The sequence below is a fragment of the Anser brachyrhynchus genome, assembly GCF_964034855.1.
Source record: "Anser brachyrhynchus genome assembly, chromosome: 8".
NCBI lineage: Eukaryota > Metazoa > Chordata > Aves > Anseriformes > Anatidae > Anser > Anser brachyrhynchus.
The window spans coordinates 13,765,684-13,790,833 of NC_137702.1; the positions used below are offsets into that span (position 1 = coordinate 13,765,684).

The window sequence follows — 25,150 nt, forward strand, 5'->3', positions numbered from 1 at the left end:
CTGATGGTTGGAGTCATCTGTACACTTCTTATCGAAGTGTGAGATGCTTTTATTTTTGTCAGCCTCATCCTATAGATTCATATGAATGTTTTCCAGCCTGGTGTATAATAAATACATTTACACACATCAGCCATATCCCGTTTCTGCTTTTTGGTTGCCCAGGCAAAATGAGCAAAACATTTCATTCTACTCCCTGAGTGGTGGCTCTCCAGTCTGCCAACCGTAGCAGTCACTCTTCTCTGCAGCTGTTCCAGTTTCAGCAGATTTTCTTGAACCTGAGCGACAGACCATGCACAGAGTATCAAACAACGCCATAAACCCACACAATCAGGCCATTGTATGGCATGACTATTTATCTTCTTATTATATATAAATACATCACATTTTATATATGACCTATGTGTGTGTACAAAATATTTGTGTACACGTATTTTATGTAATTTAAAAAATCAGTGATTTTTATTTTATTTTTTGTAGCAACTGTGTTTTCTAGCTCAATGGAAACTGCAGATTTCATACTTCTTTACTTTATACCTGGATCTTAAAAAAAGATTGATCCCAAGGCTGGTTTTTGAGGATTCCTGCTAGTAAACTTCCTGCAGTTTGATGCTGATGCTGCTTCTTTCAATGCCACCTGTTGCCAGCTATCCATTAGACAATCTCTTACCCACTTTACAATTTTTTCTCCTAATCCCTGGTTTCCTATGTGATGCTGTATCATATGCTGCACAGATAGAGATAAGATGGCTCACAAATCCTTTGTCTAGAAAATCAGTTATCTTATTAAAGAGAGATAACAAATTCACTTGACACAATCTATCTTTAGTAAATCCTTTTTGTATGTTATCCCATTTTCCATTTACCTCCCTGTCTTCAATTATTTTTTCCTTCAAAATTTTCTCTAAAGCAACTGAGGTCAAACTAAAGGGTTTGTAACTGCATAGGTCACTCTCTTAGAAATGGATAATACATTTGCTGTTCTCCAGTCTGCTAGTATCACATCTGGGTTGCTTCCTACCAGGTTTGGGATTTCATGTTCCTTTTCTTGTTAGAATTGTGGAACAGAGTTTATCCGATATCCCTCACTGGCCTGAGTGCACTGTGCTTTTAGCTTTACTTCTGGTTTGGTAATTTCTATAATCTTGAATTCTTTCCTATTATCTACCCTGTTTCCTCTGTGGTCAATATTACTGAAAACACACACAAAGTAGTCACTGAGTTTTTAATTGTAAATAGATTTTTTTTATTTCCACTGACTCCTCCTTGTATAGTAGTCCCATGCAGTCCCATGTTTTATTCGTTCTCATTTTGCTTAATGTGGGTGATTGTTTTGCTGTTTGTTTCAATATCCATTCCAAATTGTAGTTCAATTTTCCTATTGACAATTTTCACTATAATTCATACTTTTGACCTCTAAAACACACCCATCTCTGCTGATACGTCTTTTTGTTTCCTCTTGTGCCCTGCATCTCTCTAATATTCTTGAGGGAATTCTTTATTTGCGTGGAATAGCTTGACCACTTTCCTACATGTTTTCTCCCCTCTTTCAGATACACATTCCATACTGCTTTATCAACTGTGATTTAAAGTAATTCCAAGGCTCCTCCACACTCAAGACCTTAAATAGATCAGTCTATTTGATTTTACTAACAAGACCTTTTAGGTTATCAAAATCTGCCCTTTGAGATATAAAGCCTCATTTTTACTGATTGTTCCATTTGATTTAAATGAGTAAAACTCGTGATCAGTTTTTGGACCAGTTTTCTCACAGTATCTGTATTGCTTATTAGAACAAAGACAGAAATAGATTCATTTCTCGCTGGCTCTTGACTGCTTGGTAAATATATGCATTAATTTGGCCCAAACAGATTCTGCTTTATCCATGCCTTTCTTTCTTATTAATTTGCCATATTAGAAGACTAGAAGACAGCTACACAAGGTTAGTTATGTTTTCTTCACATATTTTCTGGGTAACATGTACTCTTCAATACTTTGGTTCCAATAGATATTTTTTTATTTTCTCTTTCCTGATCATCCACTAGTAATTCTTCCAATACAGTTAATTTTCATTGACTAGGTCTTCTTGTTGAAGAAAACAATAAGAAGGCATGAATCTCTGCCAAGATTTCCTTGCATTTCTTAAGATTTTGTTTTGTTTTGTTTTAATAATCTGAATCTTAGTCCCATTTTTTTTCCATGGATATTCATCCAGATACCATTTCCATGAGCCTTCAACTTTAGCCATTTTTCCCTACCTAAAATGAAATTATTTACTGTAATCATTTTTTATTTATTCCAGTGGGAATTTCATACTATCCATTTCTCACCGTGAAGCAAATAAATATAAAATAAATATAAAATAAAAGGATTTTCCTGCATTCTTACCAGAATCCCTTTTTTTCCCCTTTCCACCCACATCTTCCTTCTTGGGAAATGACCTCACACCCTGATCTATGGAACTGATCTGCTGACAACTTAGTTGTTTCTCTTTAACACAGTCTCCCAATGCATGTGGCCGTTATTTTTTCTCTTCTTAGTCTACTTTGCCTTCTGTTCAGATATGATCCCTCCTTTTGTTATTTTTCCTCACAAACTTCTCTACCATTTCATTCCTGTTTGGATACTAGTCGCCAACAATCTTTACTGGAATTAACTTTTCCACTTCCATTCTACTTTCTGTTGTGTTTTTGTCTGTTGTATTTTTCCAGCATCCCAAATGGCAAATATATTCTTTAGCTCTCCTCTGTTTCCCTGCTGTTCTGCTTGTTCTTTTTTTCTCACAAGCCTTCTCACTCAACAAGTGTCTGTAAATCCCCAGTTGCCCCTTCAGTTTGCTTTCTCTTACACCTTTTCCTCAAATCCAAATCTTCATCCAACATTGCCTCCAGCCACATCTGCAGTAAGGTCTTCTGTTCATGAATTCTATCAGATGACACTTCAGGCGTACAAATCTTTCCAGAGAATAAGATACATCCCACAGTTTCTGCATCCAGTTTATATTGTTCCTGTAATTTGTCATGTACCGTCCACAACTGTCTCAATTCCTTACATAGTCATTTCCTCTTACCGATAGTTTTAAGGTGAAAGTCCCTCTCATTGTTGGTTCTTTCTTTCTTTCTGTTTATGGACTTCCCTGCTGCCAGTGGCATATGGGTTTGTGGGACTGAATTGTTAGGCCATTATCAGCTTGCAAGACTGATGAGTGTATGACAGGGTGCAGAGTAAGAGGAGTAAATTTGCTTCACAGGGCATCTTTTTCAAAGCCATCTATCAGTCAGGACACAGCTTTCCACAGCTATCATATACAGGTTTGATATCAAGACTAGGCTTCTGAGTGCCCTGTTGGAGCCAAATTCATCTGTTATTACCTGGTGAGTAGTCATGGGAAAAACAAGTGAGAAAATAAGAAAATAAAATTTGGTGTCCAACGTACAAGTAAGATATGACCAACGAAGGTGTTGAGAAGTTCTAGAGAGTGCACAGGGAGGGACAGGGTTAAATATTACCTGGGTAAATATTTAGATGCACCGTGTAGTTCAAGAATCATCCCCCTCTCATACTAATATAATCAAACTTTCAAATCTTCCAAACCTTCTTCAGTAAACTGAGCACATTTCTCAGAGGAAGCACTTGTTTATGGGGCTCAGGCAGACACCAATAACTGTGTCACATAGCATTTATTAGAAAATCTAAATATATTCTCCTCTACTTTGTCCAATATCTATGTGATCATTTATCTGCAGCAAATTTTACTGTAAATGTGATTATTTCCGAGAAGCAATTTCTCATGACTAGATTAAGTATAGTACTTACCATATATTCTGTTCAGAGAGAAGCATCATTTTGGAATCTGTATTATAAGTAAATGTTGGGATCCTGCAGAGAGAGCTCTATGGGCTTTACCCCAGAAATGTAGCTCATCAACAGGAACACAATATACGCTTGTTGGATTCAGCTCAGTCTGCAAATAAACTGGAGACAGAATTTAGCCCTTGTCTTTAAGGGCAGTTTCAGGTTATTGATCTCTGATCAAGTGATATTTTACAGGAGACGTTTCCTACAAGCCAAATTTCAGCTTAGCTGTTTTAACTGCCAATATAGGAAATTTTGTCCCACCAAATCTCACCAAATAATATTTCTGAAAATATATTTATTGCATTCATTCTTATTTTTGACCAGTGGTGAAGGGACATGTGACCAGCTGTTCTACTTTGCTTTCCTGACTTTTGGGATAATTTCTGTGTAGAATGACTACATGTGGAGGTTCACAAAATTCTATATTATAGTGTAAAAATAAGTTACTTGAAGCACTCTAAACAAAAGAAACAAAGTTTAGTTTTGCTTCCTCTTGGATTGAATGCTGGTTCAAGAGGGTTGAACATAGAATCATAATTCTCTAATCAGCTTAAGTACTGCATTTAAATCAAATCAGGAATGTGCAACAGGTAATGTTTGTGGTATTTATGGTAATAAGGGAGAAATTCTGAAGTGGTTGAATGCAAATTTTTTGTCTCTCTTTTGTCTTGATAGATTTTAGATAACATTGAAAACACCGGCTGGAGCACACACAATCTTCTGTCCGTGATCCTCCCCAACAGAAGCACTTGAGTGCTGCCTTCCCTTAACTATTTTAAAGACACCCGCACACTCACAGATAATAAATTTGTCAAGGCATACTTGCAAATATCCCACCTCAATTTGTACAAATTACTCCACTCAAAATATTTCCATGCTTAAAATCATTTACCAGGGCTTACCAGATTTATAAGCATTTGAGACTTGCAGTATAAAACCCTAGCTGCATGACAGACTGAGTTATTAAGTGTTTATAGAAATCTGATCAAATGGACCATCAGAAGTTGGGGGGGGGGGGGGGGGGGGGGTGAGGGGGGATCTGTTATAAACTCGACCATAATGACAGCTTTTCTCATTTTACAACTGTGACATGAAGAGGGAGCTGTAGCTCTTCTGAGACTCAGCTCTGCCTCAGCCAGCGTACCCAGCCAAGCGCCCCGATCTCCTCTCTCCTTCCTCGCTCTCCTTCGCTCTCCGCTCTCCTTCACTCACTCACTTACTCTTCCTCCCCCCCCCCCCCTTTTTTTTTTTTTAATCCCTGTGCCCCTGTGCCAGTTAATTTAAATGTATCTGTTCAAGTGGAGATAATCCATGCAAATCAGAGGCACTGGCTCCCAGTGCTTGATTCACAAAGAGAACTCAGCTTCAGGAGGTCACTCGTTCACAGCTGCTCCTCCCATTATATTTTTCCCTTATTGCAGAACTGCTGCATGTATACAGTGACTGAAAGGACTCAATTTACTGCAACTGCTGCCTGGTTTTACTTACAACTTTCTTTAAAGGGAGACTTACCTTCTATCAGTCTTACTAAGGTAGGAAGTCTGATTCTTCTAAAGACATGTAATTCCTCCAGTGTTTGCTCATTATCAGTTCCCACTATAATGATGCATATTGTTGTCAGAATTAGGTCCTAATAGAATTGTGCCAGGTGCCTAATGCTTTTATTACTTGTATGTATAGGTGCAAGTGTTTAATTGGCTGTTTTTCTGTTTATTTCACCAGCTATGTATTCCCCCCCCCCCAAATTTTCCTTTTCATAACAACAGCAGGTATGATCTTAGCATAGCAGAGCATAGCAGCTCTCTAATCTACAAATGTAATCTTCACTCAAGTTTGTATTTTCTTTTAAAAATGTCTTCTAATGTGTATGTAAGTTACTGCAGTGATCTGTACCCCCCAACAGAAAACAGCATCCTGCAGGCTTTCTGGTCTGAAACCTTATTAAGGTGCTATCTTTGGAGCAGAACAAACTGTTGAAAGGTTTTAAACAAAAATAAAAAGGTCACCTTTTACTTTGCAGTGTTGTAAACAGGGAAACTCCAGGCCTGACTGCAAATGGGCCTGTCATAAATTTAGACCACAAGATAAACATATTGTTAATAGGACTGCCAGGAGAAGTAGTGAAATGGAACCCTCACAGGTCTGTGTTAATATCTATTGTTTAGAGAGGTTGGACAGGCAGAACTTGCTTTGCAAAGTAGAACTCAAAACCAACTGTTTGGATATGATTCTTAAAAAACTCCTTAAGAAAAGGAAAGTCAGGCACTACTTCATTAGCTACATGCCAACTTTTAGCATCTGCCACACAAAATATTGAAGTAATGCATCTGACAATACACCCTGGTTTTCTGAAAGTGGACAGTAAATCTTGCATTTATGTATGTATATTTCTTTGAATTTGTTGTCAGAACTTAGGAATGCAAATGATTAAAATAACTATAAAAACAACTTTTGATACGTTAAATCACAAATTATGGATTTGAAGAGGACTACAGTCAAAAAAAAAAAAAAAAAGAATTATTTTGACTTACACTTGTTCCACAATAAACTTCTTGTTTGTTTTCTTGCACAGCTGGAGTTAAGAAATAACAATGATTAGATCTGGAGCCACCCTGCTTTTTTATAGACTTACTATCTAACACATCCAAGTTAATCAAATAACAGTTCTGTGAAGCTTTAGACAGAGCTTACAATGAAAATTTAGTTGGCCAGACAGGACAGACAGAGAGACATAGATACTCTCAAACATATCCTGTCTAATTTCTTCAGGAAGACTTGAGGCATAAATTTTCAGTTTTGCCTTTCTGGATTGGATATTTTTAGCCTGTTTCAGGAGAGAGTACTTACTCCCTAGACAAAGTATCTCAGTGCCTAAACTGTGCATCTTTTTCTTTGACATACAGTGTGCTTTTTGAAAAAAAAAAATGCATTCTGATTTTGGAGTACAGTACAAACCTAGAGAGCCTTGTCATTGTTAGCATAAAGAAGACGTCTACACAAGTATTACTGTGCAGAGGGCAATCTTTCTTTCTCTGGCATTTGTTAGGTTATTGTACATAGAATTTAGCAGATAAATATCTTTTGCTTCATGGCATTTTGTAGATCCTATTGGTATGCAGGTTACCCGGTGAGGATGGCAACTGAAAAAAAGAAGTATGTTTTATAGCAGTGTGTAATAAAAGCCCTTCACAATGATGTAAGTGGATTCTGACCTTTCTTTCTTATCCTGTAATTAGAATTTTTATTAACTCTTTCAAGTGCAGAGTTTTTTAAGTAAATTGATGTTCCTAAGGGAGAACAAATATGTATTTTGATCTAGGAGTTTAAAAAGCAAAATTTTAGAATCTTTTCTAGACAGAGAGAAAGAAATATATTCTTGCCACCAACTTGCTCCACACAAAGAAATTCTCATTTATAGGAAAAGTTATTCTGCCTCTCCCCAGAAGGAAATATATATATATATATATATATATAAGGACTTTTTTTAGTTTTCAGAAAGAGGAAGGGAATGGGATCTGAACTTAAGGAAAGACAGTAAGGAACTTTTGTTTGACTGAATCTCTGGCCAGGATAAAGTTGGGAAGTAGAGGTGATCCCTGTGGAGTTTAGTGATGTACAGTGATGAGATTAGATGACTCACCAATGGAGATATGAAAAGGGAGAAAAAGGTCTTTCTGAGGAAGATTTTTTTGTAAGTGGATTAAAATATTGTTGCAGCAGACAGTTATTTCCTGCTTCCTTTTCACCTTTTACACAATGCATTACAGGGACAAAAGTGTTCCTTAGTGAGTCATCATCAGCATTTCATACAGTTATTTCCAAATTATGTGCTCAATTCTCCTTGTAGGTTCACCAGGTTCACCTGTCATAACTCAGTTTAATTATTTGATACACAGAAATAAATCAGAAGGAATCAGGTGTTTTATATTATTTAGGCCTCTGAATGTATTTTCAGCAAACTCTCAAAGGAGTGAACCTTTATGTTTCATTTCAGGCTAGTTGGTACTATACAGTTTTCTAAAGAAAATTGTCAGTGTCTTTCTATGACCAGTTCCTTTTTTTCTGTTGGTGTGGTTTCTTCCCCTGCCTCTACAAACTTGCCATTGCTATAGTAACTCAGTCAAACATCTCTAAGATAAGTTACCTTACACTCCACTGTACTGAGCATTCCAACAGAATCTATAAGATATGGTAAACCTTGTAGCTTTATATAGTGCAGGGCTCTTACTTCCACCAGGCTCTTTTCTGCTGGTTTTACAGAAGACACTTAAAAAGGTAAATTGCCATCTTAAAAGGATGCTACAGAGCTTTTTAATAAGTTCCATCCAACTTCTCAAAGGCCTTAGTTGCTTTCAGCTCTAAACAGGTACATTTGCTGAGTTATACCTTAAAAATATTCCAGAGAAAGAAGAAAATTTGGGAATCCTAAAAAGTGAGTGATAGAGCTTTTGAGAAAATGTACAGCTATAAATGGGAAAACTAATCGTCAACAAAGTCCTCGGTCAATGATTTGTCATTGTTTTTTTCTATAACTGCAGAGAAAGAATACGTTCCCCACAGCCTCTCATCAAATCCCATACACAATTATATCATACTCTCCTTTTTTTATCATTGCCTTGTACTGTAGAGTACATTGTTAAAATGTAATGTTGCAGAGTACAGACCTTGCATTTCTTTTGCAGATAAAGCATGCTTATACCTCTAGGGGTTAAAAGCTGAATCAGATCCATAACTCGCCTACTGACAGCCTTTGAAGTCGCTCCTTATTTATTTATTTATTTATTTTGGTCTGAAGGTTTAGATTGACATCCTTTTATATGTTTGGAATTCTTCAGCAGATGTAAAATGCTTGGTAATGACTGAAATTAACCTGAGGCTTTATATATCCATCTTCCCCAGGAGCTCCACTGAAGCTTCAGTAACAGTTGAGGATTTTATGCAAACAACTATTCTCATGAGAACATTTTATTTTTCTGTCCTATCGCACTCCTTTTATTATTTCTAGAGGGGTTTTTTTTAAGCAATGTTGGACACTTTCTGCTTCCCTCTCTCCCCAGTACCTGTTCTGGGGAGTCTACATGAAAATTTTCACAGCTGAAATGCACCAAAACAGGGGCAGATAAAAAGAAAATAAGTGGAGTGGAAATGAATCTTTAAATGGCAAGTCTGTGAAACATTGAACATGGTTATCTGACGTTATGTCAGAGAGTGTTATCTCTTGAGAAGAAATGAGCAAGAGCAGTCCACACAGGAAAAGTAATTGTTGCTTTACTTCTGTCTGTTTATTTGGGATAGCTTGAACTGTCTCCCCCTTTTTTATTTCTCTCAGTGCGAAAAGATTAACTATTAGAAATGCAGCCAGTAGGCATCTGACTCAAAAGCTATGCTCATTTGACCTTTGGACACAAAATATCTAACACAAATGAAAATCTAAACAACCTCAAACATCACTGAGTACAAGAAATATGCAGAATGTGGGTCAATAGAAATTCAACACTTTTAAAACTAAAAATAACAAAGCCTTTGAAATGACTTGGTTACATTAGCATTTCTTTCTCCATTTCACATCAGAGTATCAGACTATGAGTTTTGTCCAGTGTACCTGAGGCAAAAGATCTGTGGCGAAATTCAGCATTAGTTTCAACAACCGAGACAGGAATGTTAGGGAGAGGAATAAAGAGAAAAAAGATGCTTAACCAATACATAAATATTTCTGAAAGTTAGATTTTATAACTCTACAAAGAGTACATATGAATTAAGATGAATTTAAAGTCTGCATGATGCTGCCACTTACTTAAAGGTTACATTCATCATATAAAGAGCTTTAATTCTTAATTGTCTTAATTCTGATGGTTTGGTTGGTTTTGTTTGTTTGTTTGTTTGTTTTTTGTTTGTCTGTTTTTTTTAACCTTAGGCAGAATGTTACATGAAAATCTATGGATGTGAATGGATAAACCTGGATCCCTCAGTACCTAGCCACTATTTCTTACTTCTGTTCCTACTGAGTTATGAAGGAGGAGGGCAGAAGAAACAACATGTATCCTATGTAAGGCAAAGGACTGAAAGAGGGATGACATTTCTGTCTCTAGGGGAAAAAAAGCTAGTTGCAACAGGCCTCTGGAGCCAGGACTTAGGTATCTGAATTGCCTCTATAGAAAAGTTTATGACTTAGAAACTGCATGTTAAGGAAGAGAATGAAATGCTTGTTCGAGTCAAGTAACAGAATCCATGTAGTTTCTGTTACCTAGTCTTTGAATTAGTAGTGAGTTCATAGAACAATAATAGTATAATGTTAACTGACAACCTAAAATTAAAAATAGGAAAGAAATTTCAAAATTTGCTCAAGTGAACCTGGGAGTATATAATTCCCGTCACCTTTCCAGCTGAGGCAATAATGGTTCACTTGGAGGTTACAAGGGAGATGTATTAAGTTTTTCTGACTTAAACTTCATTTTCACTGTTGAGTCCCAACTTGGTCACTGCAGAAACAGCCAGCTGAATGAGCAGGCAGCGTAGAAGGGAGGACACATTTGTAAGCAACGTTCTGCATTTTCTGCAGGTCACAGACATTGACCTTGAATTGGTCTGTGCCAATTTTTTTTCCGTCAGTAATAGTTTCAGCAGCTTCTGCACTTCCTGTCCTGTGAGTTATGGATAACACAGTGTCTCCTTTTTCAGGGGAAGAAGGGATGGTCCACACAGAGATACATTAAAACTACTGAAGAGAAAGGTTGAACTGGACAGAAAATTATGTTGGTAGTGCTCAATAGCATTGACCAATGGTATCCCTGAGGTCCACCGGCTGACCTCTAAAAATACGTCTGTGAACAGCAAGATCAGATATGTTTCACAACCATGATATGTGGCTAGTTTTTATGTGGAGCAGGCAGAAGGACAGACAGTGAGACACAGAAGAGCACTGAGGGACAGATGAGGTTATTATAAAAGGCTGCTTAAATGTGCAAGACATGGTTTACAGTCAGAACATTTGGTTTTAATTTATTTAGAAATTACGCTAATCGATTCTGAAAAACTAAATACAACATAGTATTTCTTGGGGTCTTCCCTGTCTTATTTGGCATGTAGCTTCTCTCTAATGTTCCAGTCTCTCCCGTGGGCTCCACTCTATCCCCCCAAAAGTCCATCAAATGTGTATCATAAAACCTGTTTAATTTCCTACAAAAGATTATAGTAAGTGTGCTTTTAATGTAATGATGTCAGTGGCAGATGATAACATGTATTAAGTAGTGCAAACTGCTGATTATCTGTCAGGATAAATCTGTTTATTTCAGAAATAGCAGTCTGACAACCCCCTGTTGTTAATCATGAAAGTACACGCTAATGCCAGGTACTGTTTGGTTGGAGTCTCTCAGAGGAATGCGTTTGTTAGATTTTTGCTTTGACAGTCTTTACACCAAGTTTTGCAAATTCACTGTGTACGTAAATATATATATTTATTTTAAAAGAAAGGCTAGACCAAAGCCGCTGGTCTACAACTTATGTTTGCAGCAATTCAGAGGAAGGAGTGACTTGTGGAAAGAGAGAGTGGATTATAGGATTACACAGCAGTTCAGACTGCGCCCATGGCTGGGTTCATCTTTAGTAACTCCAGTGCAGACCCATTAGTAATGAACAGAGAAAAGCAAAAGGAAATTTAAGGAGTTCTTTTTCTGCGGAAGTCACTCCACAGTTTTATTTGTTTATTTATTTTTCAGTATTTACAGTAGTCCTTAATTATATCCTGGACTAAAAAGACCATCTCCAGATGATACTCACAGCATTCCTCTTTAATGAGATAAATGGCAAAGTGAACCATTCAGCTTTTATCATGTTGTGAGTTTAACTCAGTTTTTGTGTCGCAGAAAATTAATATTACGTATTTTAAGTGAAACAAAAATGGAATACTCAGGCATAGTTTCCTAAATCTTATATGAGGAGGTATTTTACCTGACTTTATTGCATGTTGATAATTTCATGAAAGCTGTAAAATGCTGAATAGCATAATAAAAATTGATATTTATATTGACATTTCAGGATTCTAAATAGAAGCCCAGAAAATCTAAACAGACTTCAGTATCGCCACAGCTGTTCATCCAAGCCCATCTGAGTTCTGACTAATTCACTTTTTCTCCCCACATACCCTCAATTGGCCCTAATATAAACATCTCTCTCTAAAGCAATTTCTCCCCGGAAGATTATGCACATCTTCATCTTAATTCAGAATTTACATGTGTACTTTGCATATTTTTGCATCAGTATGTGTGTTTTAAATTAGATAAAGGTCACTGTCATTCATAATCAAGAAGAAGGTGTATAAAAGGTCAGGATTCAATAAAAAAAACCTGATTAGATGTAGAGGTTTGTTCATATGATTCAGTATATCATTGGATAAGTGGAAATCATGAGTCAACAAATTAACCTTGGTATAATGGGTTACTTGCTTCATTAGGATCAGAAATGAGATTCACAATTTTTTTTCCAATGTATTCCTGTTTGTCACTGTAATAATAAGAAATACTGTGTTGTTGATAGTTACACAACTGAGTATTTTTATAATTTAATTTGGCTTAAAATGCCACACAAAAGAAAATTCTCGTGTTAAAAAAAGGAACTGAGACACCAAATGCATTTTCTGTGAATACAGATGCTGATAAAAAGAAAATTATCCACTGTAAAAATGGATAGATAAATTTAAAATAATGGCCCCCGTATTTCATATGGGGTTTAGCTTAAGCTTATTAAAAAAAACTGTGCTGAGTCAGGCACTCAATGTCTAGTGTCAGGAGGAGATCCAGATGCAAGTGAGGATGAATTAAGAGCAAGGATAAACTTGTACTCTACATATTGATTCTGCCACGACCTTCCACGTGTTTATGGGTAAACCTCCTTCGTTAACTATGCTTCTACTTCCATCTTAAAAGAAAATAAATAATAGTAACTTTGTGTTGCAGGAATGTTTCAGCAGACATAGGTTTAGCAGGAGGGCTAAGCAGACTTAAGGCTTCCCACCACTGCTCTGTTCATCACACCAGTTTCCTGGTCACTTAATGCAGTCAAAGTGCCAGGGCTGTGGATCTCCGCACTTGAATTGTACCTGCACCTGGTAACATCTCAGGATTCTTAAGTAATACCCTCTAGGATAGAGAAGAAACAGCAGCAGTGAAGGGAATCCATATTTATAAAATGATCTGGCCTAGGAAATGTAGTATAAATTATACAAATGATAATAGATTATTCTCAGCTTAAAACTGTACAAACTTGGTGCAGAATTAATAAATCCATCATAAGCTTTTAAAACTTTTTTCATTTTATTTATTTATTTATTTATTTTGTAGGGGTGGAGAGTTTTTTGTTTGTTAGCTTGGTTGGTTGTTGGTTTTTTTTTTGGCAGGAAAGTTTTTCAACTATTTAAACCTGTACCATAGCAGAAAAGTCTATTAGAAAAGCAACATCACAATTAAAATAGTTATACATGTCAATGTTTCAGACATGGTGTATTTCTTTAAGCTTTCTTCACGTCTGTGTAGAATAAATATCAAGTTACTACTTGTTCACTTTTTTTCCCTTGGGCAGCATTCTGTAACTATTAAATCCTAAGTATGAAAGAAAATTAGACTTGCCTGTTACCACTATAAACTTACACCCAATAGTTTTCAAATACCATGTAGGTAATCTCTCTTCTGTAAACATAGAGACTTGGGGTTGCTCATAATTAAAGCTGTAAGCATCACAATTTAAGTTGACTCTTTTCTGATCTCCATATGCCTCTTTCTATCCCAAAATGTAGTGGAAAGAAAATACACTGAACCATGGTAAACTTTAGTTATTTACAATATCATTTGGACTTTGTGCAGCTTTAGCACAGCGGTAACAGTAATCCACTATTTCATTCTTTCAAGGATGGACTTTCAGACAGGCCTTAGCAAGCGAGATTGTAGTGCCTGTTCCTTAACATTAAAAGGATCAACCAACTTTTTATCATAACTGAGCCTAGCTTACTGTAACTCCCAGCTTCTCCATTTTCTTTGTTTCATGGGTTTATAGGGTCAAGTTGTTTGACTAGTGCTCACCTACTGAGTTAGTTACACTATAGGCAAACTCCTGACATAAGCTGGCCTTGGAAGTACCAAGATACAGCACCGCCAGGGGAGCACACAGACGGTGTACCTCCCTCCGGGTGCACATAAATTCAGAGCGTGCTCTTGAAGCAACTCTCCCCATCCTCCGAAAGCACTGAGCTTTGGCCTGCAACTGGAAATAGCCTTGTTCCTTCTGTATATCAGTACATTGGATTATATGTTTCAAGAATGGCTCTGATGGAATTTGACCAGTTGTGTGCACTCAGGACAAGGCTAGAACTAGCCCAAAACACTGTGAAATACGCATGACACATATGTTGGGTTCTCGGCATTTAACAATTCATACTACAAATTGGCTTCTACCAAGTGGCAGAACTTACTAAGATATATCCTGAGACATATCCATAGAGAGAGTTGGTACTAAAAAGAATTCACCAGCTTTAACCAGCTTCAATATTTGAGAGCCACAGTGTGTCCAAGTCATCACTCCTTGGCTTTTCCTGCAGACATAACTTAAAAGGGAACTTTGGCTACCTCATCAAAGCTGTGAAGTCATACAGATCAAGGAACGCCCTTTCTGTACTGTGGTCATCTCCTGTGACTGTCAGCTGATGAGGAAGATGCTCCTCAGTCTCTCTATTAACAACCAGAATTGGATCCTATGTACATAGAAAAAAAAAATTCCTCATGCTGCACTGTATCTGAGACTTGCTAAGACTAAAAAAAGCTAAACCAGAGTAGTTTTGTAGAAAATAACACACCTATTCTAGTCAAGTTTGTAAGGGTTTTCTCTATAAAACGGTAGGAGGTAGGAGCAAGTGGATGAGAAGAGGAGTTTATGTAAAATGACCAGACTTCTTCCAAGTCCTTACCTAGAAGCTGTGTTGTATCAGCTCTTGGCTATTGGACTGCTCCGGAAGGAAGGGCCGTGTCTCTTATTCTTGCAGTATCTCATAGAAATCTTTGGACTATGATATCATGCAGCAGTCCCTGCCCACACCAACTTACTTTGGCTGCATGGATCTGTCACGGGGTATGTGACATGGTCATGGTCATGATCTATTTGTTTAGCCCATAGGGTCTATGCTAGAATCTCTGTGAAGAGGTGTTGGAAATGAGGAATCTCCTTGTTCTGACACTGGAAAAGTCACCTAAGCCAATTTTTCCAAACTTAAAGTTGTGAATTTAAATTTCATGTTTAAGCATCTAAATTAGTGGTCTGATTTTAATGTGTGCTGACATTCACATTTTCAATCGACTTCAAAGGAAGCTGTGAGCACTCAGAAGTCTAAACCTATGAAAATCAAGCCAGTTAGACACTCAAACTTGAAAGGTTTCTTCCATACCATTATTGCATTATTGTTATTTGCATTACTTTAGTAGCTTGAAACCCCAGTTACAGGACTAAAGAGCTAGGTACTGTGTTTTATCTCTCTCTCTTCTTTTTTCCCTCATTTCTTTATGTGTAAAAGCTGGCACACAAGGATGTTGTGCTGATTCTTTGGTTAATATTTGTATATAGCGTTGCAAAATAAATGTTACATAAACAGAGAATGTAATTATTCATGGAAGAAAATGGTATTCCTATTATTCATTCCTTCTTGAAATAAGTTCCTTGGAACTTTTCCTTAAGAACCTCTGCTTAAGAACCAGAGCTGGTACTGCAAGCAGGATGCACGTGATAAAACACAGAGGCCAAAATCATGATTTGCTGTTAAAATATATTTTATACCTATAGTATTTTGAACAGTGAACAGAAATCGAATACTTGTGCACTTGTTTAATTTGAACAGCAATCCACGTTTAACACCTCTTGCACAATTCCCAGAGAAATGAAGTAGCACAATGAGCCACAAAGCTTTCCTTAGAAACTTTTGTCTTAGCCATACCTCTTCATTTTAGTTATGCTGATCCTTTACTAACAAACAGTAGACTCTTTGTAACTGGGACCTATGTAAAGCTTGCTTTTCTCCCTGTGGATTCAATAACTAAGCTGCTTGGAATAGCTTTGATGAAACCATCTTCTTTCATTGAATGCAGTTCTGGCAGTGCTGATAAATTCCACAAAATGGTGTCAATTTAACCGATGTTTTCTTTGGGAAAAAATGTAGGAGGGAAACTGGTAATGTATTGGTATTTTCAGAACAAGCCATTATAGAAATGATTTTTGTTTACATGTTTTTGATACCACAATCTTAGATAACAAAAAAATAAAATATTCATTTTGCCAAAATATTTTGCTTAATCAAAAATGTTTTTCACTCACAAATATTTAAGATATACTTCAAAGATCATTTTTTTATTTTGTTCCAGTCCAGAACGTGTTTTTTTTAATATGAAAGTTTTCTGTGAATCAGAGTTTCCGACCTCTGAAAAGCTAATGAGGTCAGAAGCAGTGTTCCCACCGACTTCAATAACAGCACAATTGCTACATCTGAGGAAAAGCATGATCTGCTTGAGTTTTCTGTATGCCTAATGCAATACACATATGTATTGCATATGTAAGACCCATAGCCTTAGATTAAAACAATATGTAAGCAATTCTCAAGAAAAAATATATTTTTTTGGAGCTTTTACTATTTGTTGGTGGTATGGCCCATGGCAGTAGTACCTTAACATGGGCACTTCCCAGTGCTATAAAATCAGGAGTGCAATTTTAATATATGTAAAGGTTCAGGTGTTTGGCTTTGTTTTGTTTTGTTTCATTTTAAATAAGACAGGTGGTTAAGACCTGGCACTAACTGATTAATAAGTTTGTTCAAGCAGACCTTCATTCAGACATCAGGAATAAGTGCTCCGTCTGCTTGATAAATATCCAGGCTAAACACAAATGTTGTTATTTGTCAAACAGTAACTGTTTTAATGGGCAATTCTTCATGATCTTTAACAGCTATAAATTGATCTCCAGAACTCAGATGTCACAGCATAGTCCCAGTATTTCTAAGAATCCAACTTTAAGCAAACTACACTACAAAAGAAGGAAATGCTTTAATTTACTCCAGGGACAGAGTATATAGGCATAGTAATGAGGATTTTAGAAACACTAGCAAGTCAAGAATATTATTTTTCTACAAAGCAGATAATATAGTAATCAATCTACACAGCCATTGTATATCTTCCAATACTCAGGATTTTAATAAAAGTAATCATCAGGAATTCTATTTAGACTTTCAAACCTTTACATCTTGAACCATTAAAAATAATGATACATGATTTTAATCTGCTTGGTGTAAACTGATTGATTCCTTGCTTGTAAACTGCACACTCTTCAGATAGATCAATTTTCACATTTACCATATCTAATTATTTTCTGTTTCCTTCTTGCTTTAAAAGGCATAGATCATCTGGGGCTCCCTTTTCTTAACTGACAGTTTCTTGACAGCTCATACGAACAACAAAATGAAGCCCGTAGAAGAAATAAGTTGTATTTTATAAAAGGTTTAGCACAAGTGTTTGTGCCTTCTAGGTACAAAGACCTATGCGTTCCTCCTTTATCTCGTAGTCTCAGGTGGCTGCATTAACAACCAAAGTTTTATGCATTTTATTCATAATGTTCCATGTGATTACAAACCTGAGAATGGATAGCTGAATGAAGTTTGCCCCCAAAAAAGAAGAGAAAGACATATGCTCCTGGGCAAAAGGACCCAGACCCATACCTTCTGTGATATCTGGGGAAGTCATTCTTTTGAAAACGCATAGAGAGATCTAATGTGATAATAAAGGCTCACAATTCTGGTAGGTTTCCCTAGAATAGTACTTCAGAAACGTGAGGTGTGAAAGAAAGGCAATCTGTGCCAGATACTGATTAAATTTCAGTCATCTATCCAAAGCAGTCCCTAGTTGCTTGTAAAATGCTCCATGTAATTACAGTAACTACACTTTTTAAAGCAATTTACACATTAGCCTTTATCTTGGGTCTCTCTTTATGGGTACATTTCTTCTTTGGAATCAATATCCTTAAAATATATGTTAATAAGCTATATGAATTTGTAGCCATATACACTCTTTAAAAAATCCATCTCTAGTAATTTCCTCATGGATTCCTGTTGCCTTTTGGAGAAGCTTAACTGTAATCAAATATCACACTCTGGATGTTTAGCTAACATTGTTCAGTGACCCCAGCGGTATGTCACAACCATATTTAAAACTGTTAAGGAGTTAGGAGTTGATGCAAAATCAAACCTGGATATATTAAAATGCCGCCAGGATAAAATAATATTAAGGGCTAAACTTTGTCCTTTGCATGCTGCACAGGTGCAAATGTCAAACTTGGCAAATCCTTTCAAAACTTTGTGTAGCCTAATCTTTCAAATCTTCTTCTGGTCATTGGGCATGGAAGATTTTGCTAATGCAGGAGCCATGCATGTAGTAACAGGATGAATACTGGCCAAATAAAAGGGGTCTGGCTCACTGTGGTGATATTCCAATTTTAAATGAGTGTCTGCAAGGAAACTGAACTGGCTATTTCATTAAAGTTATACTGGCTAAAGCCTGAAGAATCGTAAGGAATGAATCAAACTCCTCACAGGCAGTAAAACTGTTCCCCTCAGAGCTGCACAGTGCAGCTGCAGGTAGCTTTAAACATTTTTGTTGTTTTATTCTGTTTGTTCAAGGTGCCTTTTGTTACTGCCAAGCACATTACGGCTCTTTGGTTAAGATTCTGAATCTCATTGTTACCAATGCTATTATCCTAACTGGGTCTAATAATATGAAGTATATTCATGTTTGTGTAGGAAAACTAGGGTCACTAGAGATAATCCAAAAAGTTGTTCCACAAGGGATTATCTAGGATGCTGTTTTCCAAAACTGTCACATATCAGGAAAAGGGCAAAGCACTTGTAACTCTTGTGATTGATCCTCTGTCAAGTCATGATTGCCGTCACCAGCAGGTTACATTCCTTCAACAAAGCAGTAGGCACTGCTGCATTTTAAGCTAAACCAGTTAGGCTTCTGGTGTCATATTCCCTTTCTTATCTCTCCCTGTACTTCATTCTCTCACATTAAAAGAGATAAATTTGCAACTGAAAAGAGAATGTGACGTGTACAAGATCCTCATATAATACATATTACTATACCTTAATGTTAGTGCCTCTCACATTCTGCCATGAGGTTTATTGTTCTTAGCTGTTATTTCTGGCTAAGGATCCAGTTCTGCATATGCCACCACGTGAGGAAGAAAAACTACGTGTAACATCAAATATTACATTTGGGTCTCAGGAATTTTCATAATTGGGTCTATAAGCACTGAAATCCCAAGGCAAAAGCACTTACTTTGGCTGAACTCTGAGAACCGTGGAATGACTGAACTGGTAAAGGTTAAATATAGGCTGAAGTGGCCTATTGGACAAAACTGTATTTTTAAGATCCCCATGAAATAGCGGATGTTTTTCAAACTGATTTTGAAATAAAATGGTTGTACATGGTTCTGTCTGAAGACCTTGAATCCTCTCTTGTACCATCAAATGTCATCTATTCATTAGTCTGTGGTCAAGAATGGCCGGGGCTCTTTGTCTTTATCTACCCAGAGGACTCTATGCATTCTTATGTTCCAACATCATGTGGTCTTTGAAAGTGTTCAGTGGATAAACCCATAGTTCTCAGATATCTCCATGCGCTTTCCTAAAAAATGACAGAGATAAGTTGTTGACTTTTCCAGTGAATCTAGGCACTTGAAATTTATTACCTCATATTTTTTAAAGGCATTTTCTTCCAAAGACATTTGTCAATTAATCTGGTAGGTTTCCTGCTTTCATACCCATATATTAAGGTGCAAGTAAGATTTGAGTTAAACATTCACTTTTTTTGTCTTTAAAGTTAAGAGTTTATCCATGATCAAGTCTTACTTAAACTGGATGTCAGCTAACTGTTGATTTTGACTAAAGATCCCTCATCGAGTGCCAGTCATTACAAAGTTTTCTTAACTATCTTCACATGGCTAGATTTTAGCTTGTATTGCATAAAAGGTAATGCTCTGTCTGCTTTGACTTAAGTGTTCATGGAAAAGCATTCCTGATCAAGCAATGGAAAATAGCTCTCCCCCCAGTGGTCTACCACCTCCCTTTGCGAGAAGCTGCCATCCTCCCATCTCTGCTTGTGGAGGAGTTTGTGGTACACATTCCTTTGCATTGCAGGCAAAATGAGCTGGGAAAGCTTAATGGACTGTTGAAGGTGAGTATGAGCTAACCCAGCTCATTTTGCCTGAAATGGGTTGAAAAGCACTCCGATGACCTCCTTCCTCTGTCAGAGCTCTGGTGTAGTACCTTCTTGTGAAGGAAAACAGAACCAACCAATTCATAGAGATCTTGAAGAAGACTTTTATCAGTGTCCTGAAAAGCAAGTTCATAAGTCACATTACCTTTTCTTCAGCCTTTACAGAAAAAACTTGTATCAACTGTAAATGAGGAGTTGACTTTTAAGGGAAGCTAAGCAACCAGCAATGAATTACAAGTAGGCAACAGAGGTTTTTTCAAAGCTGTGACAATAGCCTCTATTGGTCATTTCAATTACTGAATGTCTAGTGGCAAAATGTCCAGGCCAAATTTAGCAAAGTCTCTAACAGCAGTAGTAAAATGCTGTCTCTGGCAAATTCTCTATTCTCCAGACAGTGGTTCGTTTTTTAAAATTACTGTCTAGGTGGTTGACTCTTCTATTATCTTTAGCGAAAAGACTTCTGGAGGTGAAAGGCCTTTCAAACAGCTGTATTCTGACTTAGCCCATCTGTAGCCCATCTTCCTTGTTACAAATAACATATGAAAAGCTGGGGAACCTAAAGTGTCCATATAAATATTCTAAAATGATCTCAAGCAGCTGATGCCTTCATGCATTAGTAAGGCAACTGATTCATCTCTGCCACTCTTTTGCCCTCTAATATAATGTTTGAATCAGGAATTGTTAAAGTTCTCATTAGGTTTGTTGTGGGGTTTCATAATGAATTCTTTTTGCAAGCTGGAGAGTCTTTTGATTTTTGCTTGCATATTCATAGAAGAACTATGTCATAAACAAAGTCTAAATCTGGTACTACTCTCTTGCTAAGCCACTCTAAGACTGTCTTGTATCTTTCTACACTTTACCTCATAAAGAAAACAATGTCAATGCCAAGTATAGAAGGTGGAGAAGGTTGCTATTTAAAGAATAATTTTCTGGCACATGCCGCACTGTTGGAGGCACGTCATAAACAAAAAGAAGGTACATTTATTTCTTTCCACAGTGCAAAATTCTGCCTTGGTCTATCCCAACAGAAAGAGCAATACACCATTCTGTGCAAGATTGTTCAGTACAATCCAGCTGATCAGTAAGAATGTACCTCTTCCTATATTTACGTATATAGAGATAAGTAAAAAAATACATATATTTTCGGTCTTTTTTAACCCACACTCTCCCTCTAACACAAATGCCCATGTGAATCAATGAGATTTATACTGTCAACATGAAAAGAAAAGCATTTATTGATAGATAATGTACATGAATACAATGGTCAAGCAACAGAATCAAGCTTAACTGATACGTTTCATTCAGTGGCAAGTGTATTTGCTTAGTACAGCAAAAAATTTCTGTATCTCCTAATGATGTGGAACTGAATTCTTTATCTCCCCTGTTGCTAGCTTGCTTTTTAAGGCAGAACTGGAGATACCTATCACAGTTAAATAGGTATTTTGTAAATTGCACTTAGCTACCTTTAAGAAAAGTTCCAAACCACATATTGTATAATCACTGCCTGAGATTTTATCTAGCTTGGCTGGAAAAACAACTTAATACTACATTCTTCTCGCCAATCAGCACAACAGAATTTTGTTTTTTATCTACTCTCAGATAACAGACCAGTATTAAAGGCAGAATTTTGACTTCCATTTGTTATTTTCCTTTATACTGTGGGCCTTTTTAGGGTACTCACAGAAATGTCAACAATAATACATAAAATCACTGTCATGTGAAATAATTGATTGGCTGATCAGCATTTCCTATTCCATTTCTTTAATACATTTTTTTCCCAAGAATAATGATTATATTTATAGAAATATAATAATTTTACATGCTAAAGTGAAATGGTATTTGACATTAACAAAAGGTCAGGTGTCATACTGTAAACCACAATGAGTATTGCTTGTAAAGATTATTGAATTAAGAGGTACATATATTTGACAAAGTATAGAATTCAAATAACTGCCGTAGTAGCAGTGCCCTTTTATGTACCATGGATTTATTGACATTTGCTAACTGTAAAAATGTAAAACAGTTTGCACTTAATAGGCACTATCAATTTAAAAAGTAAAAATGTCTCATTGAAGAACATGTCTATTTTCGCCAATTCCTTCTCATTTTGCATGCACACGTTTGGACACTCAGATATCTGTTTGTACATCCAGCTGTGCTTGTGTTCACTTTTTGAAGGAACTTTCACATTGTGCATCCTTCTGCAATAATAAACCATACTTTTTGTATTTTCTGGGAAAATAAATAAATAAATAAATAAAAACCTGATCATCCAAGGATTTTCAGAGCAGTAAGGTAAAATGAATGTGAAAGAAGCATCACGGCTTATCCATGGTTTTTGCCTACACCACAGATCTGTTGCAGTTCAGTTTTAACTGAAATCCCAGGCATTTTAAGGGTCAGAAGCATTGTCAGAATTATGCCAGAGCTTGTCTGGACAAAACACTAGTACTACAAGAACTGCCAGTATGTTTCCGTTCTGAGGGCAGATTAGCTAAAAAGGAATTTTAGCATTGATAGGTTTGAATAATAATGCTTTGCAAATGTAGAACCTTTTGTCTGTGCTTGCTGTTAATAGTAACAGAAAAGCTATAGAGGAGGCTCCTTCTGTTCCACAAACCTGTCCCACACTACTATAAAACCCTTACAAGGATGAACTATTTATTAACCAAATGAGTTGAGTTTCACTTGGAAGGGATATTGCCACATTCAAATTCATCTGTATTTTCAAACAACTTCCTCTGCTAATATCAGATTAATTTATTATAATGGAAAAGTGTTGTTGCTTGTTTGTTTTTTATTATATTTATTTTTTATTTATTTCTTTAATTTGTAGCATATCCCAGTTTGGTGACCTGGCCTAGACAAAAATCCCAGACTGATCAGTTCCACGTTCAATGTTTACAAGATTTTGATCTAAAAATCTGCCTTTTAAATAGTTTCCTATATGTAGGATGTGAATTCAAAGGAAGAAGGCAGCTATCTGACCACTTTTCATTGCTCATCATCCATTTGAGATTAGCAAGGGTGCCATTCAGCATACACTTAACTCTTCCATCCTTTGTTCATCCCTTCTGGACCTTTTATGCTTCTGGCCTCACTGCTTCTGCTAAAGGCTTTGGCTTTTTTCCTTCAAATCAGCTATTACACTCAAGAATGAAGTTGTAATTATAAAGTAGCAATTAAAATTGAAACAATGTATGTTGCTTTCCTGTAAAATGAGTTTTAAAAAAACTCAAAACCTGCAAGCGGTGTAGTATCCAATAGGCTGACTGTGTACAGTATCTCAGCTTTTGATGTGAGAATTGCCATGATGGACAGATAGAAAGCTTGTTTTCAATGAACAGCAGCACAAATATAGTCACATATAATTCAAAGTCAGCACTCAATTTTCAAACATGGGTGCCTTAACAATACTGCCAAATCTTGCATTCGGTCTATTAAATCAGCACTTAGGCAAATAAAACAGCCATTTGAGTGACAATTTCAACATACTAATGAGGTATTCAGATGTCAGCAATTGAAAAATACACATTGGCCTTTTGAATTTAAGCCAAGATTGGTTCCAGGCTATATTAAGAAGGTTTAAGACTTTATAGAATGATCAAAATCACTTTTGAATTTATCTTAATTTTTCTGGGACAGAGGCAGATGGGATCAGATTTCTTTTTGAAGTCACCTCTGTTTACCTACATTCCATTGCTTTTTTATGTTAACTTTCTTTCGTCATTTTATTTGGAGATAAGTTGGCCTCATACTTTACTTTTCTTAGAAAACTAATTGGAAATTGTATCTTTATTACAACCATGACTTTAAAGAACAAAACCAAAGTATGAACTACTTGTTATGAATTTATTAATAGTACTAGTGTGCTGTCTACACACCCTCACTCTTACTAGAAGTCCACTATGCTAAGCTCTTTCTAAGTGGATGTTGGAAAAATCCTGTGCTAGATCTAAGTGCAAGATAATAAAATAGTACAAAACAGAAGACACGAGACAAAATTCACCAATATAGTAAGCAGCATTCTTTGTGAACCATAAGCCTTATCATTCACAGGTGCATCAGAGCAAAGAGGTTTTAAGGAGGAATTTGAAGTGGAACAATGATGTGTTATTTAACACACAAATTAGCTCTGATATTATTGGGCACGCTCTCTGCCTATTCTGATAATGTAATCTATTTTAGCTTATTTGCTAGCTCCTTGAAATTGCTAGGTATCCATTTACTGGATTAATTAATTAAACATATTTAAATTATGCATTAGTCATGGCTTTAGAAAGTTAGAGTAAATAACATAGGCTTTATTAATTTTCCCTCTCTTGTAATTCTCCTATCCCCAGTCTCTAATTGTCATCAATTTTACTTTCATTTTTTTCTTCCTTTTAATTTTTTGTTAATTTTTTTAATACTGCTAGTTGTGTTACCACTGGCTGAGAAAGGAGCAGGTGTCTTCTCTGAAGTGACACCAGAGCTGACCTGTGGGACAGCTGAGCACAGAGGTGTCCCTAGGGATGGAGTGCACCCAGTTTTCCCTATGGCAAGCTGTCACGGCTGGAGGCTTAATAAATTAAGGCAAGTTTTCTTTACGCAAAATATTTTCCACCACTTTTATATTTTCAGAACATTGTTCTGCCTTCATACAGGAGACAGGGAAATGTAAATGTCAAACATTCACTTCTGTTTAAATGGGCTCATTATACCACAACATGGTGAGGTTTTTTTCCCTACCGGCCGGTTCTTTTCACTGTCGTATCCTGTAAGCACTTTCCTTGCACCTGCCTGAGGAGACTAATCCTCTATTAAAACATGTTCAAACTGAGCGAAGGCAGAAATAGCAACCATTTCACTAAAAGAAAATGAATCAAAACCTTGTAAAAATAAATAAATCAGGGTAGCTTTAGTGAAGACATTTGGCTGTTTGGTCTGTACTTGAAGCCCTGTTGCCTCACTATTTTCCATCTGGAGAGCAGGCTTTGCCCTTAGGGCATGGACCTATTTTGAAA

General features: G+C 36.5%; 1 protein-coding gene across 2 annotated transcripts in view; it reads left to right on the forward strand.

Moving 5' to 3' along the window:
• Nucleotides 1–5,196: 5,196 nt before the first annotated feature.
• The window catches only part of ADGRL2 (adhesion G protein-coupled receptor L2), a 388,404-nt gene continuing 368,450 nt past the window's right edge, over nt 5,197–25,150 (forward strand). Inside the window, exon 1 of one of the 2 annotated variants that reach the window (XM_080602769.1) lies at nt 5,197–5,387. The gene's annotated coding sequence lies outside the window, so the exon portion shown is untranslated. The remainder of the gene's footprint in view (nt 5,388–25,150) is intronic. The other variant, XM_080602762.1, reaches the window with a different exon arrangement.